General features: G+C 42.4%; 1 long non-coding RNA gene across 1 annotated transcript; it reads left to right on the top strand.

The window, feature by feature from the left end:
• Positions 1-1,304: 1,304 nt before the first annotated feature.
• Positions 1,305-3,852, top strand: LOC148219955 (uncharacterized). Its single transcript, XR_015799575.1, has 2 exons — positions 1,305-1,668; positions 3,583-3,852. It is a non-coding gene; the product is annotated as an uncharacterized LOC148219955 (long non-coding RNA).
• Positions 3,853-13,906: the final 10,054 nt, after the last annotated feature.

Here is a 13,906-nt window from a genome sequence, read left to right as displayed (position 1 = left end):
AAATCTATTAATGGATATAAATTGGCAAAAAAGATTGGGAAAAAGGCAGAGAATCCGTTTGCAGGGAAACGGACATCTTTCCACATCTCAGTAAACACACTCAGGAGCCATAATGAAAAACATGCAGCATTTCCATAAATTTGACGTCTCCTCTCAGACACCTCTGCGATTAACATTTAAAGCAGGGCACTGTGAAACCCCGACACCGCAGCGCTGGGCTGCTCAGGCACTGAGATTTGAGCCTGTGCCTTTGGCCTGCCCGTGGGCTACATGTCCAAGCAGAGGGCTTCCCAAGCTGTGTGCTGATCCCTGCTATCCCAGGGCACGCACCTCAGAGGAAGGCAGTGCCCCTGAGAAGCAGCTTCCAAGAAGGGGATGCAGAAAACACCTCTCAGCACTCAAGGGCAGCTCGAACCTCGGAGCAGGGATGTCTCCCGTGCTGTCCCTAGCAGTGCCTACATGTTTTCCCAGCAGCTCCAGCGCAGTGATGCCTGTGGAGCACTCAAGGCCCCCAGGCTGGATGTGCTGATGGAAGAGCAGAGCAGAGAGGTGCCTCCCCTCCCCGTCCCTGCCTGATGCTGCTCCACCATGACCTTCTACGGCGATGCTGTGGCAGCCTGCTCCTTCACGGGGGCATTGGGGCTGACAATGCGAAGCTCCTTTTCCCACATAATTGAGAGGAATTTCTGATTATGCACAGGGATGTCAGCAGTGCGAGGAGCTTGGACGCCTTCCAGCCGCAGCCGGATCCAATGATAGCGCTGCGATTTCTCCTTTTTTGGCACTCTACTTGTGAACTTTCTGCTCCCTTCTGGGAGTGATTTCTCAAGATAATATGCTGCTGCTCCAGCTTCTCTCTGATGGCCTAGATTTATAGCTTCTGCAAGGCAAGAGAGGGGAAGGGGTGTGGGAGAGACAGGGAGGATGAAAGCAGAAAGGGAAATTATTTTTTGGTTGGGGTTTTTATTATTTTGGTCCCACTCTGCTACAGTGGCTGTCTCCAGGCTTTGCACAAAAATAGTCTGTCCTTTCCATCTCTGTAATGCTCTTTACTGCCTGCAGTGAAAGGTTGAAAGTACACACGAGTTTTTCTGGCCTCTCTTTAGTCCAGCCCCTGTGAATATGTGGCATGAGGTGAGCACTACATTTATCTCTGACCTTTTCACCATCTCCTGCATCTGTTCAATGAAAAGAGAGGAAGATGTCCCCAGCCTCCTCTCCCACAGAGCAGATGGTACTGGTGACTTGATTTACTTTATCTCTATCAGTCCCAACTTGCCTCAAATCTCTCTGAATGTCTAATTTATCTAAAGCCTTCATTGCTCTAACTACACTGGGGAAAAACAAAACAACAGCCCCAAAAACCCCAGCCACTGATTTTCAGGGAGAAATATTTCAAAATTCCAGCTGCTGTGCTCAGAAATTTAGTAACACCATAATTAACTAGGACAAAAATTTCTCTCTTTGGATGTGCTAATCAGCTGAATATCCTCTTTCCCCAGTGACTTTCAGACTGTTGGAGATGTTTCCATAACATCAGAACTGTATTCTCCAAGTATTTTAACCCTCTCTCACAGCATTTCCAGGAAGGTGGAGCAGTGCTGCCATCCCAGTTTTACAGGTGGGAAATGAGGAACTGAGGCACAGAACTAATCTAAGACAGACCAGGTGAGTTACCCTTTGAATACACCTGTTCCTCTCTGCTGTTTGTAAAGCTAGTTTACTGATGTTTTATAGGATTACATCCATAATACTGCGTGGCTGCAGATGACTGAGATGGATGCCACTTTTTGAGACTCAGCAAGGTCACCCAGGAAGAGTGGAGAAAAGCTGTGAAATGAGCCTTTGCATTTTACAAACGACCTGGTGAATAATGCATGCACCTCCTTATGAGGTGCTAGCTCCTGAAATCACAGGCTGACACACTGGTTTGGGTTGGGTGGGACATTAAATACGTTGAAATGGCATTGCCAGGAGGGGCAGAGGGGTGCTGAGCACCTCCTGGGGTTTGTCTTGGACAGTGTTTCAGCCTTGAGGTCTTCCTGAGTGCCCTGGGCAATGCCAGGGCAGTTCTGTGGTGCTCATTGTGGCTTTAGCTGCTGAGACTTTCCAGTTCTTCAGATTGCATCTAAAAATGTGAAATGTTGCTGACAGTGCTCAGCACTGAGCACTGCCTGTGCTCAGATCCGCATTTCCCAGCGTGTTGGGTAGCCAAATTGCCAGTGTTGTACTCTGTTCCAGAGGCTGTGGCTCAAATCCTCCCTCTCCAAAGAGAATACATCAGGAGAATGGCAATTGCAACTTCACTTGTTCCTGTTTATCTTTTGCTGGTTGGATCTGCAGGAGTCTCAAACTACCCCTCATTATGAGATTTCTAAATCTCAGGAAACCTGATTGCACGTGCTGAGACCTAAGTTTTGCATATGGGAGGATGCAAAATCAAACAGTGATGGGGGGTAGACACAAGGCTTTCTTAGGACCACAGGAAAGCATCCTGAAGGTCAGAGAATGTTTGCACAACTCTTTCTTGATGCTGAGAGTATTTCAGCATAAAACCACACGTCCTGGCAATGATATACCCTAATTAAGCACCGCCGAGAATCAAATTGGGCTTGCATTCGAAGCAGAATTGAAATTGAGGCCACTTGGTGCTCCCTGAGCCTGTGTCCTTGGGCAGAGGCTGTGATTGAAATGACCTTACACACAATCAGGCACAGGAGTCAAACTCCTCCTCGGCGAGGATGGGTCTGGGTTGATGGGAAGCCTTTTGCTTCCTCTCAGAAATCAGAGTCACAAAGACATACTGAGTGGCTGAGGAAATTATATTTTATTCAACTTATCAGCATGTGAAAGATAACGGGAATGAGCTGCAGTCACAATCTCTTCTGTGATGGCAGCTGCAGAGGGGGGGAGCAGAAATAATGCAGCAGGGCTGGAACTCGGGTGTGCTGGCAGGTCCTGAGCTGCCACAGGACTCCTGCATGGCCTGGGAAGGATCTCAGGGATGTGTTCAGGGGGCACAGCAGCTCCTGTGGCAAACACAGACACTGACCACTGCCTGGCAGCCCAATGAATGTGGCAGCCACAGTGCTGGGGTCAGGCAAATCGCAGAGTGTGTACGGCTTGTATTGAGCCTTGTGATGGCTTGGCTCTGCTGTGGAGCAGGAGTCGGGCAGGTTGCAGAGCTGTCACTCCTAATTTCCTATTATTTTCTTTAGCTGGGATGCCGTAGAAGTCACAGAATTATCACAGAATGGTCTGGGTTAGAAGGGACCTTAAAGCTCATCTCATTCCATCCCCCTGCCATGGGCAGGGACACCTTCCACTGTCCCAGGCTGCTCCAAGTCCCATCCAGTCTGGCCTTGGGCACTGCCAGGGATCCAGGGGCAGCCACAGCTGCTCTGGGCACCCTGTGCCAGGGCCTGCCCACCCTCACAGGGAAGAATTCCTTCCCAATATCCAATCTAACCCTGCCCTCTGTCAATTTGAAAATATTTCCTCTTTTCCTATAACTACACATCGTTGTCAAAAGTCCCTCTCCGGGGGAACTTGTCCTTTAATCTGATTTGTTTTGTGCTCCAGGTGCTTTTGGGCATGAATGCAGGGAAAAGGCAGGAAAGCTGACTTGGCCCTGGACAACCTACAGCACTTCCAACTGCAACAATGCCTTTGCCCTCCATGGATATTCCCACTCCTCCCCGTGAATGAGAAAGAGAGACCACCCACCTGAGGCGGTAAAACCAAGAGTTAGGCTCGAACTTAGTGTGGTCTGAGACAAAATATTTACTAGCTTGGTAGTAACTTCGTACTGGCAAGTAATACTAATAAAAAGCGTGTTTGATGTATTCAAAACTTATTGGTGTTCACATTTAAACATGTGGTGGAATCTGGGGGCATAATAAAACAGCTGCTTTAGTTAAAGCCAGAAGAAGAGTGTCTGGTGGTCATGCTGGAGAAAAGGATGGGAACAGAGCAAGTATCCACTTTAACTCCTTCACTGCTGAGGCACAGTCACAAAAAGCAGGTTTTTATGTAAAGCTGCAAGGCCCCTGAGCTAAATGGGCTTCCCAATAACACAATTTTCCTCCACTGCCCTGCAGATACAAAACATGCCCCCCTCCGCCACTGCCCTCAGAACAACATTTTCACTGCTTTTTTATCATCAGGCCTAATTTGATTTAACAAGCCTGGCCCAGATAAATCAAGTGGTTGCAGATTAGGAAGCCCTTGTGCTTGTGAGGCCAATGCTCATAAAATTGAATGCATCATGCAACTTATAAACAGGAAGAGATAAGCACAGTTTTATGTACTCTGCTGCAGATTTCATGCCAGTCCATCTCACTGGGAAAAGGAAGATGAAGGCTGTATCCTCTTTGCAGTCTGTGCAGGGCACTGCTGATGTTTGTGCTCCTTCTGTTCTACCTTTAATATCTTTTTTCCCTCCTTGGCACTTTGATACACCTCTGGGACACCTCTGAAAGATGTGTTCAAGTATTATTTTTTTCTTTTTCCCTATTTGAGGGACTCCTCCATTTATTTGGTGTTTGTTTGAAAGGGAAAAACTTGATGTACAGATTAAGAGAAAAGGGTTAAAGATTTTCCTTATTTGTATGTTTTTATGTATTTGAAGTAAATAGCATTCATAACCAGGAAGTTGTTTGGAGTTGTCCTAGAGGAAAGTGATGGAAGAGAGAATAAATAAAGATTTTGTTGCTGTCAAAATGAGCAGGGCTCTCATTAAAATAAACAAAATAAAATCATAGAATAATTAAGATTGGAAAACACCCCCTGAGACCATTGAGTCCAACCATTAGCACAGCACTGCCAGATCCACCACTAAACCATGCTCCCTGAACATCACACCTGCACGTTTTTTGAACACTTTCAGGGTGGTGATTCCACCAAATAGGAACTGTGCTTCTCCATTTAATCTGCTTTTGCAGAAATGAAATGTACTCATCTTCCCACATGCAAAGTTGATTGACGTCCTTAGGTATTCTGGGGCTGGATTTGGTACATGGATGGTGCCTTCCTTCATTTAGGAGCTGGTTCAGCTGTCTGATGAACATCATCTCTCCAGATCAGGCTAAAAACAGCACCCTCCTTCCCCTAGCAGGAGTCTTTAAAAGGCCAGTGTTAGATGGAGTAGCCTGGAGGTTCTTTATATTTAACATCAAAGCAGGGCAAAACAAATGCAATTACAGGCCAATAATGAAATTTGTATCTGTTGTAAATGTTCTTAGTTACATAGCAGAAAATCCAGATACAGATGAGCTAAAAACAGATCCCAGGCGAGTGGTGAGGGAAGGTTGAAATTTCTTTTCAAAGACATAGCAAACACTATGTAAACCTCACAAAATGTTTACTTTTTTTTTTTGTTTGTTTGTTTAAGCTGTGAAGTAAAAATAACTTTCCATTTTTCCAGTGAGTGACTGTACAGGATGAGACCAACTGGGAAGATGTTCTAAGCCTCGAGCAATGCAATGTTTTTGAGTGCAGAGCAGGGAAAGGAGATCTTCAGGGCTGTGCCTTGGATTAATGGCCAGTGAACACTCCTTGTAGAGTGCAAGACTACTCTTCATTTTACCAAGATAAGGTTTATCCAGCCTGTGAAGAGCAGTACAAGTTGGTGAAATGACTTTACTCCTTCTTAGAAAGCAGCATGCACTAGTTAGCATTTCCTATCCCACCTTTAGAAATCAACTCTCAGCCTTTTGCCAAGAGTCCAAGGAGCTGGGAACAGGTTATCCTGTTTCCTAATTGCTAAGGTGCAGTGGGCAAACAGAAAATTTACAATAAATTCAGTCAGGACTGCAAGGGAATTAATTATATTTTAATGTTTTATGAATCGCCTATTGTTGGGATCAGGACAGGTGATGTTTCCTTATAAGGGATTTCATGCACCATCCACATTTTTGCATTTTAATGACACTAATTTTAATGTACTCTCTCACTACAGTGGAAAATATTTTTTATTTCATGACCAGGCTTCTGTTCCTTTGCTTTTACAGAGTAATGCTGCAGTTTCAGGGCTCCTTGCAGCAGGATGTGTGAATATAAGTGAAGAGATTAATATGAATAACCAGTACCAGACTGCCAGACTGAATATGCATCTTTTGCTAGCTAAAAAATATAAAAGGCCCTTGAACAAAACTCATCTGAGATGCAATCCCATTCAAGACTCTGAAGTTTTCCCTAGATGAGACACAACGTGAAGGAAGACTGCTGAGTCCCCTGGTGAGAAAATGTCGAGGGTCTTTATTCTGGTCTTGTGGTTCTTCAGACTGCCTGAATCACAAGGTCATGGCATGGCGAGATAGCTCGTTATATCTTCTTTAAACTGGCTAAACACATTTTAAATAACGCACTCCACAAATGAGAAAGCGTTTTCCACCGAGGTGGGTAGCATCATCTCAGCTCTCCGAAGATTAAAGTTTACTGCTTCCTAATGCCGCCTGCCAAGGACACATTTTATTGCCTTTGTGTTACTGTATGTCAGTCAGGAATAAATCTCTGTAGAGCTACTATCTCGCTCTTCAGCCACACGTAACCTCATTTATATTCAACAAACTTTTCTTCCCTTCTCTCTCCCGTGCCTCCCGCCCCCTCTTCCTTCAGAGGAGGCATTTCAATGAGTCTGTGCAGGCACAATTTAGGACTGAAATGAAGATCTCTATTCAGAGGCTGAACAAATTCTCACCAGCTTCCTTAGACCTGGGGCTAAGCTCTTCAGTTCCCTTCGCCCCTTTTGTCTGCAGGTTTTTTGGGGCCAGACTGCCAAGTTCAGGCGAGGCTCCGAACTCTCCTCTTTCACAGGCCTCCTGATTAGTGGCTTTCTTTCTCCAAGACTATAGATACAATTATTAGAAATTCCTTTTTTTGTGAACACATTGAATGAAGGTATGAATGGAGATGGTAAGACGAAGAAAGTGAGAAGCTTAATATAACTTTGGCTTCTGTAGTTAATTAGATTTGGATGGCTTCAGAGGAGCAGCTGTAATTTTTTTTTTTTTAATTGAAGTTACATAAAGGACTATTCAGTGTATTTTGGGTGGGGAGGGGAGACTGTATAAAAATAAAGAAGCTGAGAGATGGGTTTTGGAAATACACCCTCTCCCCCTCTTCCTTTTTTGGGAAACAGTTGTGGGAAGAGAAAAAAGAGAAAAAGAAAAAAATGTCCCACCACCAAAGGGGATAACAGAATCACTGGCACTGCTGCTAATACCCTGTGTCTGAGGCACAGTATGCAGAATGCATATTCAAACAGGAACTGGTTTTTTTGTTGTTGTTCAGAGAGAATCTGAAATGCAGAAATCTGAAATGTATTCCTTTGCACATCCAGAACACTAGATCTCAGACTTTCAAAAGGACATTGCCAAGATAGAGATCACATTCAACATTTAAAGCATTTCACGAAAATACATCGCTTCCTATCTGCCTGAAATCTTCACACTGCTAACAGAAGGCATGGATTTTGAAACCCCAGTGACATGGCAGCAGTTACACCCTGTGTTCATTCTTCACCCTGCCTGGTGAAGGAAATGAGACCGGTCAGCTCTTGCCTGCTGCTCCATTTCATCCTCATTTTCACTTTTGTGACACACTCTGCAATCTCAGAACTTCAGTCTTAATTGAATTTTTAAATACATCAAGAGATGGACAGTAGAATTATGGGGCCCTAATCTAGTGGGTGGCACCCCTGCCCATGTTGGGGGGGTTTGGAATTAGATGATCTTTTAGGTGCCTTTCAAAACCAAACCATTCTAAGACTCTATGATTATGTTTTGCAACCCCTTTTATTCTTTCACCCTAATTTGCATGTTAATCCCAAGGCACTTTAGTAAAGTGTTTCTCCTTCACCAAGGGTGTTTTGGCAGCTAAAGCCTCAGCTCCTGCAGACAGTTATCCCCTGACTGCAGCCGTGCTGATTTCTCCTCAGCTAGGCTGGGAAGCTTGGGCTGTGGGAGAGGATGTCTGTCACCTCAGTCACACCCACACACTGCACTGACTTCAGGCGGGGGACTATTATCCCATTGATTCGAAGGAAAAATCCCAGAATCCCACTTTGGGTTAGATGGACCTTAAAGCTCTTCTCCTTTCATCCCCCTGCCATGGGCAGGGACACCTTCCACTGTCCCAGGCTGCTCCAAGCCCTGTCCAGCCTGGCCTTGGACACTGCCAGGGATCCAGGGACAGCCACAGCTGCTCTGGGCACCCTGTGCCAGGGCCTCAACACCCTCACAGGGAAGAATTTCTTCCCAACATCCCATCTAAATCTGTCAGTGTAAAGCCATTCCTTGTAGTCCTGTCACTCCATGCCCATGTGAATAGTCTCGCTCCATCTTTCTTGTAGAATCCCTTCAAATCCATCAGTGAGTGGTCACTGCCATCAGCTTTCTCACCTATGTTATCAATAGGGTGAAACAGAAAGAAAAGCTCTTTTGCTGGTATATCACTGTATTATTTGTATATCAATCAAACAAAAAAAGAATTTGTCGAATTGTCATTATGACATTTTTTTTCAGGTCAGCAACTAATGCCACGTAAAAAATCCCTGTTTTCTAAATTTTCCCTCTCTGATGAATAAGAGGACAAATATTCTCTGAATGATATTTTTTCTTGTGAAAGGACCTTTAACCAAGTGCATGTCCTAAAAAATATAGATAACATCTCTGAGATCTTCCCTTCTTTATCAATGTTCTCTTTATTTTAACTAATGTTTTGGGAAAGAGGGGATTTGTCAGTATAGCCTATAAGTATCAATACTTTCTCCTGTCTTTGGAAGAGAAATAGAATTTTTTTATAAAATTTAGATAATTAAAAACAAAACCAAACCTTGAGATAAAGAAAAGTTTCCCAAAATGTCTGCCATTATTTGATTAGAAAAAAATGGTTTTAGTGTCATATGAGGTTTGAAATTTTTTTTGAACTGCAAAAATGTTATGATATTGTTGAAATGAAAATACTTTAAATTGAAAAAAGAAAACATTTAATAAAGTATTTCAGACTCCTGAGTGATTTTTGTCATATTTGTCAACACATCCTTAAAATGTTGCAAACATAAGAAAAAAAGTGTGAACGTTTTTCCAGCTACTTCATATTGGATTCAACTATACTAACCTTTCCTCATCTCAGAGCATTATAAATGCCATCTTTCCTTATGACATTTAAGAAGGAAAAAAAAAAAAAAAAGAAAAAAAAGGAGAAAAAAATCTTGATTTGCCCTATAGATTTAATGTTAGGAGAAAAGGTGTCAATGCTGACTAACAATGAATGGTGTTGTTTGGCTTGTAAAAATTCTGGCACAAACTCCTGGGCTCAAGGCTGAGTGGATGGCATAAGAGAAAGAGCCAGAAATGATGTGTGATATTCTCAGGAGACACGGTAGCAGTACCAGGGCATGGAAATTGTGGCATTTGGTTTCTGGTTTGGAAACCATCCTGCAGTTGCTAAAGCAAGCAAACCACCTCCAGCACAGTCATGATGCAGTTGTGCTTTATTTCACTGTAAACATCCCAGCCTGGTTACTAGAGGCCCCAAACTCTATAAGGTCTGAAAGACAAAATTAATTATCCTGCCTGGAGTTCGTCAGTGAAATAACTCAGCTGCTCCTACACCTGAGATAAATCTGTTTTGACTAGCTTGGTTGCCTCTAACCAGCTGTGCAATTCTAACAAAAGAACCCCCCAAAATTCCTCATTTTGCTGTTAGCTTTTACCTTTCTGTTAATTGTTCTCTCAGAATAAATGCATGTGTTCATGTTAGGGGAGTGTCTGCTGCTGGGAAGGGGAGGAAGGAGAGACAAAGGATGAGGTGATGGCTGTCAGAGCCAGGCTGGACAGGACTTGGAGCAGCCTGGTTTAGTGGAAATTGTCCTTGCCCATGGCAGGGAGCTGGATGGGGATGAGCTTTAGGTTCTCTTCCAACCCAAACCACACTGGTTAGTAGGAACTACCTGGATCTGCTGCATGCAATGGTCTTGGCTAAGATAACATAGGAACAAAGCAGGAAAGCTGTCAGTAGAGTGTTCAAGAAGCTGAAAAAATATGCAAAAGTCAGCACTGATCACAAAAAGGAAATAGGTGGTGGGAGCAGAAATAAAGCTTGTTAATGACTTTTTGAAATGATCACGAGCAACTTTTTCCTGTGCCTTCTATAGATAATCTCAGTAGCAGTTCTACCCCAAATATCTGTGCCTTGAATTTAAATTCACTCTTCCAATATTTGTATAGTAACTCAAAAATTCCCTTTCTGTAAATATTCCCAACAGGACAAGGTGGATATTGAAATGTTTGCACACAAAAGGTGTAGTCACTGTGAAAGCAAATCCATTTAAAAAGTGTTGAGCAAATATTCAGAGGAAATGAGAATAAAATGAACGAAAAAGGCTTTAAGGGGGTTTGGAAAGGAGGCAGGTGAAGTCATTGTGATAGTGCCATGTCAGATTAGTGCTCTGAAAGAGCTGTAGGGTGCAAAGTAGTTAAGACATTATTTACCCCTTCAATAAAGCAAGTATTATTTTTACTCACATTAATCAGTAGACTTGTAAACCCATTAGAGAACATAGTCCATGTACAATAGGAAGGAGAAAAATCAATGTAGAATGGCAAACTAGTAACAATGAGTGAAACTAAATGAGCTTTCTGTGATTTTCTTCCTTTTCAAATTGCATTACTTTTCAGAAATAACCCTTCAGGAAGCTTGCTGTAGATCTGACTGAAATGCTGTAGAACAAATTAGTAACTAAACAGGGCATCAAAATAAGAGAGTAACCCAATAACATAATCCGTTATCTAGAAGTCCTCACTGCTATTCTGAATGTATGACTGGGCTGTCTGATTTGATATGTATTTTCTATATGTATTCAAATTCAGTTACTTGGATTGGGAGATTGCATAGCACTCTTCTGGAAGCAGCTCTGCTGCATTCAGGGCCCCAGAGCCTTGGGAAGGACCAGCCTCACCCAGACATGTGTTACCAGGAGCCTGTGATGCTGAGACGGATGAGAAAGAGATTGCTGGGATTCAAAATAGCCTAGGAAGAGTTCAAGCTGACTTCCAAGAAGTGTTCTTCAGAGTCGGGGCAGAATTTAAAATGCAAACAAGGTCTTGAAAGAGCCTTCATGAGACAACTGTGGTTGTTGGGGGCTACAGCAGCTGCTGAATTGCCTGGATGAGGAAAGGGATGAGTTTTGTTGATGTTCACATCCTGGATGTACAGAGATGAGATGAGGAAAGAGGCTTAATTATCCTGATTAGTGTCTCTGCTTTGAAGTGTTTGTGGCCAAACCTTGGTCCCTACTATGGATTAATTGTGTTCAGCAGAAAGGCACAGTTGAATCCAGAAAAGATCTTAGGTGACCCCAGTGCCTTCACATAGGTAGGGAAAAATTTAGAGTTAGGAGACAGGAAAGAGGTCATTAGGAGTATAAAATCACAGTGCAACTGATAAATCTAAATAAAATTCATTTTTACATCTGCAAACTTGTATATTGCTATAATTCAAGAGTGAATAACCCCCTACCAATATAAAAAGTCTGCTGTAATAAAAACAAAAGAAAACATTTTGCAGAATCAGAAAATGTTGAGGAATGAATATAATCTCAGCTGTGTCACATTGTTATCTTGGATTTTAAATGGTTCCGTGTCTTGTTTCTATTCAATCAGAACATTTAGCAGTGCAATCATCTTAAGAGAATCTCCTTTACGAAGCAAAATGTACTTTGAGTATGTTAAGCAATAATTAAATCCAGCTATTGTGATTGCAAACATTCATCTCCAGTTAAATGGATGGCTCCCTTCAAACCTGTGTTGGTTGGCAGTTCTCAGCACAGAGCTGCCTAAAGTTCTCTGTTGTTTCCTAATACTTTTCAGGTGGTTTTATCCCTCTTTTACTTGAAAAAGCAGTCAGATGGGAATAACTTGTGCTCTTGACACTGTAAACGTGATCCATAACCCTGCAAGTGAGTTACTGTGACTCTGTATAGAGAAGAGGTTTGAAAAGTGGATGTTTTATTCACTACTGCTCACCACATTTATCTGGTTGGGTTCTGCACAGCAGGAAAGACAGGCAGAGCACGGATAGACAGAGCCAGGATACGACAGAACCTCCCTCACACAGCATGGCCCATGGCTGCACAGAGGCAGAAAAGGTAAAAGAGAGTTTCTAATTCCAGTAATAGTTCATTATTGACCAACCTGAAACCCAGTCAAGGGTGTAACCTGATCTTATGAGGGGAGAGAAAATTACAGCATCCTAATGGAGGGATAATTTCAGTAATGCTTGGCTGTTTCATCCAGGTTCTTATGTTCAGGGTAAATAAAAAGTTATCCAAAATATACAGAAGACAAGTAGTCCATGCCCAAGCCTGAAATACGGACCAGATATACAATGTATAAAATTTAGCAGAATGAATTCAGAAGAATCCATATCAGAAACGTGGACCATCTTACAAGAACTGACATGCTAAGTGGTGGCTCAAGCCTGTGAATAGAAACAGTGAAAATCATCCCTTTACCATCTTATTCCAGAGAACCAGGGGTGGAAACTGAATCCTCCTCACCATCCCCAGAAAAAAGTGTTAACAGGATAAGGAAAGAAGTCTTGATAGCTGCCAGGGACAAAACCCCAAGAACATTGTTCTGGAGAAACTTTTGTATTATGGATTTTTAATTGTGTCATATAAAATTAGTGCTTAGAGAGCCTAGATATGATAATGAAAGTTCTGAACCTTAGAGAAACATTTAAAATTGTCTTCAAAGAAATTCCTTTCATTTTACCAGTATACTAAGGCAATATACATGGGATTAGATGAAATTAAAACTGAAACTCTCTTGAAGATCTTCCCATCACTTTTCCAGTGCAGAATTCAGAGCATTTTCATAATTCTTCTTTCTACTCACTTTTACCAAGAAGCCAGGGCTTTCTACAACAAGCTTCCTCTGTAGTCTATGCCAGGTTTTAGATGAAGTTTTCATTAGTATATTCCTCCCTAATATTTTCCATTGCCTAATTTCTTCCAATTATATCTAATTACACTCCCCTGAACAACTAGAAACTATTCTTATCCTTCTCTTCAGATGCTTCCAGACAATTATCTGGCTCTGCATTCCTATTTGCCAAGTTACAGCTATTTAGTTTTTTTAACCTTTTGTTCTATTAACTTTACTTTCCTGTTATCCAAAGGCTATACAGTACCTTGCCTGAGAGGAAAGAAGATCTGGAATGACTCGCATTATTTTAAGCAGATGGGTTAGGCTTGCAAAATATTTGTCTCCTCCTTGCAATCATAGTCACGAGTGTTCCATTACATCTGGAACTCCTACTTCCTGGCATCCTGTGAATGGTTATCAGATAGATTGGGTGGTTAATTTTATAATAATTCCATAATTGATGTACTAGTGTGCCGCTGCTGCTGCTGAGCATTACTGACTTCAAGAATTTATTAGCTACATTATTCCATTAGATGACAGAAAAAACCCCAACAAAATAGCTGTCTTGTTATTCCACACTGGTGATGTCATCTAAGGATTCTTGACCAAGACTTTGGAATATCAATCAAGGAAGAGACTATCTGAGGTTAACTGAAACACCAGACTTACTGGATGCTTTCTGTAACTAGATATTTGTGGCACAGCTTGTAGACTGCTGGCTTTTGAGCACTTCTGAAGTTCTCCCAAAGAGAAAATCTTAGAGACTAAAGGGAATAATAGTTTGGTAGAGTCAATGTAAACTAAATCATCATGTTATGGGTCAATACAAATGTTCTGCTCTGTTCAGATTCATGTTTGCAGCAATAAGGAAACCCTGGCCAATCAAGCCTGGACTCATCTCACCTGAAGGCAGCCATGTAGAAGAGAAGCATTCAGACTAACCTAGGCCCAGAAAGTGATGCATTTCACCTGTC

The sequence above is a fragment of the Sturnus vulgaris genome, chromosome Z, assembly GCF_052056855.1.
Source record: "Sturnus vulgaris isolate bStuVul1 chromosome Z, bStuVul1.hap1, whole genome shotgun sequence".
Classification (NCBI taxonomy): domain Eukaryota; kingdom Metazoa; phylum Chordata; class Aves; order Passeriformes; family Sturnidae; genus Sturnus; species Sturnus vulgaris.
The sequence above is the reverse complement of the archived record's forward strand: the minus strand, read 5'-3'. Positions and strand labels throughout refer to the sequence as shown.